Genomic DNA, 5,607 nt, shown 5'->3' on the forward strand with positions numbered 1-5,607 from the left:
GGCCTGTTAGCAACAGTTGCCAGGGTTACACAAGGATTATATGTCTAAGGTGGACATAAGGTGGACTCAGATTTTTATAAAAAACAAGCAGGAAATTTAAATGTTTTTGTGAGCTTTCTAGAAATGTTGTGTACACACACACACACACACACACACAGTCTTTAAACACTTTTGAAACTGAACACAATGTAGCACATCTGCATGGTGGACCTGGGAGACAGGCCACCAGGATGTGGTTTCTGCCTTGTGTTGATGCCTAGCCTGCACCGTGGGGTTTTATAAGTGGTTATGAAAACCTAATTAAAATTCTAAAATCAGAAGAATACAACCATGTCTAGCATGCCATTCACGTTGTTTACCCACACACATTACTCTGCCTTTGATAAAGTCTTGCCTAAGTCTTGTTTATTCTGAGTGGTCAGGGCCACAGCATCTTATTCCAAAGTATAATAAGATCGTGGCACATAAAACATCAACATGGGGCTGGAGCGATGGCTCAGCACTTAAGACTGCTCTTCCAGAGGTCCTGAGTTCAAATCCCAGCAACCACATAGTGGTTCACATCTATCTGTAATGAGATCAGATGTCCTCTTCTGGTTTGTCTGAAGACAGCTACAGTGTACTTACATATAATAAATGAATAAATCTTTTTAAAAAGCAAACAAAAAAATCAACATGGCTTCTCCGAGTACACCAAATGTGAGAAATTAGTGTTTGGTCTTTAGGTCTAAATCACTGCCTTCTGGAGCTAAGGACTCAACTTAGCACAATAGCAGAGATGCTACTCTAAGAATGAAAAGACTTTTATTTTACTAAAACTTGTAAATATTTAAATTTGCCCATCTTGGTACCTTAAATGATAGGTGTTCCTAAGGCTAAAATACCAAACCAAACCATCCCTGTGCACTGGAACTGTGCCACCTCAAAGCTGAGAAACATCCCTTGCTTTTCAACTGATGAGTCTAGCAGCAGCTGCTACATTCTCCAGCTCTGGCCTCTTGGCCAGGCGAACACTGAAAACATCAAGGTAGGTCTAAAAGGAGAAAGCCTGGGAGGGCGCTCATCTGTATGAGGCCCAGGAAAAAAATATCTTGGCTTTTGTTTATTTTTAAAATTTTGTACAACATCATCATTTTTCGTTCTTTTATTTTTAAATACAACCCTCTGCAGCAAAGGCTGGGCGACTTTGAACATATTCCTAGTCTCTGACCTCTAGTTCCTTCGCTTATAAACTGATAGGAAGTTTCACTTTTGTCTCCAAGTGCCTTTTGATTGTTCTGCATTTCTCCCAACTTTATCTGAACATTCCAGTCCATTCTTTCCATAGTTAAATCACACAATCATCATGCCTACACGAATCCAGAACTATTTCATGAATTATGCATATTTTATACATAATCTTGAGGAAGAGGTCTGCTTTGGTGCATGAGTTCAACAAGGGGTGAAGGCAATTCTTCACATTAGGGCTGTACATAATCTTTGCCACCACCAACACCTCATCTCCATTCTTTCTCGTATCTCTCTCAAACAATACCTGACATTGATAGACAACTAAAATTTATTGACTTGCCTGGTGGTGGTGGTGCACGCCTTTAATCCCAGCACTTGGGAGGCAGAAGCAGGCAGATTTCTGAGTTCGAGGCCAGCCTGATCTACACAGTGAGTTCCAGGACAGCCAGGGCTACATGGAGAAACCCTGTCTTGAAAAACAAAAACAAAGCAAAACAAAACAAATTTATTGACTTTATAAAATGTGCTAATATTTATTAATATTTATTTGTTAATATTTATTTATTAATATTTATTAATACTATTGACAACTTATTAGTAAAATTTCCTTGGTTTTACTAATATGCATATTATATCACTTATCCATATGGTTGAGTAGCTATTAACATGTCCAGTTCAGAAACCTGTCCATCATCTGAGGAAGTTTCTTCCTATACATTTATAGTCTAAAACTTGCTTCTGAGTGAGAGAGATGGATCAGCGGTTCAGGTACATATTAATTTTGCAGAGAACTGGAGTTCACTTTCCAAATTACACCTGCTTATAACTCCAGAAAACCAAATGCTTCTGGCTCCATCCATGCACACACACACACACTCACACACACTCACACACACATGCACATATACACATGCACACACACATGCAAATACACAATGCATACATGCACACTTAAAAATAATAAAAATAAATCTAAAAATACTGCTTCCATTTTAGCCCTAACTTTTAAATTTGCTCTATTTTTCATTTATGAGTTTATCTTTTCTAAGAAATTCATGTAGATGGTGTCCTACAGCAATTTGTGTATGACTGCATTCACTTGGCAGGACATTTAATAGTGCATTGGTGCTTGCACATACATCAGTGCTTCTTTACACTGAATGGACATACCACATTGTATCTTTTCACCAGCCATCGAATGTTTGTATCATTCCCAGTCTGAGCTATTACAAACATGGCTGCTGTGGGCCCTCACAGTATGTCCATGAAAATCAGTACTTGTATCTCTGCAGAGTAAACACCCGGGAGCAGAAAGGGGACTGCTGAGCCAGATGTCAAACATGGTTTGAACTTCTGAAAGATTTATTGTGTCAGTTACTTTTCTCATGGCTTTGACAAAATTCCTGACAAAGAAAAAGAAAGGATGAGTTTATTTGGAGTCAGAGATTGAGTGGCTGAGAGTGTGTGGCACAAAAACAGGAGGTCACTGGTCACACTGTATCTATAAAGTGAAGGGATGAACTCTGGTATTTGCTTCTTTCTATTTATCCAGTCCCAGACTCCAACCAATGAGATAGAGCTTCCTCCCACATTCAGGATGGATCTTCCCCTTAGGTAAACTTCTCTGAAAAAAATGCAGATACATATTCCAGAGGTGTGCCTAGATAATTACATAGTCAAGATTAGCCAGCACGCTGGGAAACTTTACTAAAGTGAAAATGTCTCTATCACTACACAAATGGAGTGAAAGGACACACTCTCAGCTTCTATTTTCACGAAGTCTACCTATTTTGATGGCATTATACTTACCCTGTTAATCATACTGAGGGGAATTGTCCTCTAAATGCTATGTCAACTGATCTGTGAATGTGCACAGGCCTCTGCTTAATTAAGCGACCTTCAGTATTTCTCAGGATTGACATTACCTTTAGGTTGTCTACATTTAGCTCTCAATCCCTTTTGCCTGAATATTTTTCCTAAGTATTTCATATTCTTAATTATAACTGGAATTATTTTTTAGTTGCACATTTAGCCAAAATGACCTAAGTGTTCATTGCAATATACAAGAGAGTTTTGTCTATTTACATTCTAACCTGTGACTTACTGGCTAGTTTTATTTGGTTTGGTTTAATGGATGTCTTAAAATTTCCTAACTATAAATATCTGTAGCTATACATTTCTCTCTAACAGAGACTTTATACTGTACTAAATACATTATGTTACATTACATATATCATGGGTATAATATATGTAATATATTATATATAATTATAATAAATGTAATATATAATTATATATTGTGTATATGTGGTATACATAATACAAACTAGAAGGGAAAATAGTAGTTACTGAGAATATTGTCTTTGTTTGTTTGTTTTGTTTGTTTGAGGCAGAGTTTCTCTGTGTAGTCCTGGCAGTCCTAGAACTCACTTTGTAGACCAGGCTGGACTTGAACTCAGAGATCTGCCTGCTCTTGCCTCCCAAATGCTAGGATTAAAGGCATGTGCTACCATGCCCAGCTGAGAATATTGTCCATTTTTATATTGGATTTGGGGGAGAGAATTTGTTGATCTCTTTACACTTGTATAGTTGGAAATCCACAAGAGAGATTTGCATATTGGATATCAGACACTTTCTATATTTGTTTCTATTTTTAAATATTCAAAACTGAGAAAATACTTTTAAGATATCATGGAGGTCCACAAAGAGTGCCTAGATCCAGATTCACAAATGTCCAACTCTGTCCTAGGGATGTACCAGAAGGACCTACCAAGAAACTGTGTCCCCATAGTCTTCATCTTAATTCTAGGCTAGGAATTCTCTGCCTACATCTGTCTCTGCTCTGAAAGGGCAGACTCACGTTGTCATGATCACTTGCTGTGTCTTTAGAATGACTCATAGGAATTAAACAGGTATTTACCTGTGGAAGTGAGTTAAGGTTGGGAATGACTGGGGAGGGATTAGTTCTCCACTGTATAAATGTTCTGAAACAATGAGGGTTTCATGCTAGATAACAAAGATAACAAGGGTCAGCTATAATCTCTTTGGCTCCTTATTCAATGTCGGAATTCTCTGAGCATAATTCAGTCTCCATGAGCAGCTTTACCTGGGACAAGAAATTGCTAGCAAAGGACCATTCTTTTTCTATTTATGGTGGGCATAATGCCCTTTCTCTGGAAATCCTTTGAAGTTTTAAGGAGTCTGCATAAAACAGAGTAATATCTTTTAAACCCTGTCCTCCTGAATCACCAGCAATTGAATGGGGATTAAGAGTTGCATCACTACGTCAGGTCTGTTGTTCTCTTTGGAGTTCCTCCCTCAGGGACATAAATATGCTTGTCCTTCCTGTTTGTTATCTGCCTCTACGAATGCCCCGACTTTTCCCAGCAAAAACTGAGCAGGGCTCTCATGCAGTAGAAGGTGGGCTTTTCCTTAACTCCTTCACATATTCCTCCTCATCCTGCCACAGATCCTCACTGTCTACATAGTCAGGATCTGGTCTGACATGATCCAGGAGTAAAAGCCAGAAAATCTTCTGAGATGCTTCTGGTCATGGCTGACTTATTTTCTTGGCCCCACCAAGGCTCAAAAATATTTTATAGCTCACTATACTCCCCCTTGGTTTGTGGTAGACTATATGTGCTCTGAATAAAGCCATGCCCTCCATCCTAACCTATTCTGAGATCAGGTTTGACCCTTGGTGCAAGAGTCGCTGCCTAGAACACTGAGGTCTACAGTCTTATTTCATAAGCCCTTAGCTAAGCGCGTTCCAAGTTCTCCACTACACGTGGGAACTTCTAGATTCTTCTCTTCCTACACAGCACTCAATGTGCACCTCAGAGTTCTGCCTCAGGAACTGCCAGAGCAGAACGCACTGCACCATTGTGCCTTATGTGGAAGCAACCACTCAGCGTGGAGGATAGGGACAGAGGAAGCGCCTCCACAAGAACCCATTCAGAATGAGAGGAGAACACATTCAGGCCCTGGATTTCTGTTCAACTTACTTAATATCCCCCAATCTGAAGTTCATCTTACTTAAAGACTCCATGCAATTGTGCAGCTGAAGGTGTCCCCTAACTCTTTTCACTGTCTGCTTGTCACGCTACACGTAGTGAAGACTCAACTGTCCCTTGCTCCACAAGAGCAGGAACTCACTGTGCGCCATTCCTTACATCCTGAAAATAATATTGCTGAAACAAAATGCAAAAGGGGAGGCACTCTCACGCTCTAATGAAATAAACTTTTGAAAGAAAAAAATGTAAATACACACAGAGAAAATGTAAGCGTGTAAAGAAAGTGTGATGACTGAGAATCACCAGATAGATCCTGTTGCATGCCATTCCAACCCTGACAAATATTTTGACAGAATGGGTGACA

The sequence above is a fragment of the Mastomys coucha genome, unplaced genomic scaffold (assembly GCF_008632895.1).
Source record: "Mastomys coucha isolate ucsf_1 unplaced genomic scaffold, UCSF_Mcou_1 pScaffold2, whole genome shotgun sequence".
NCBI lineage: Eukaryota > Metazoa > Chordata > Mammalia > Rodentia > Muridae > Mastomys > Mastomys coucha.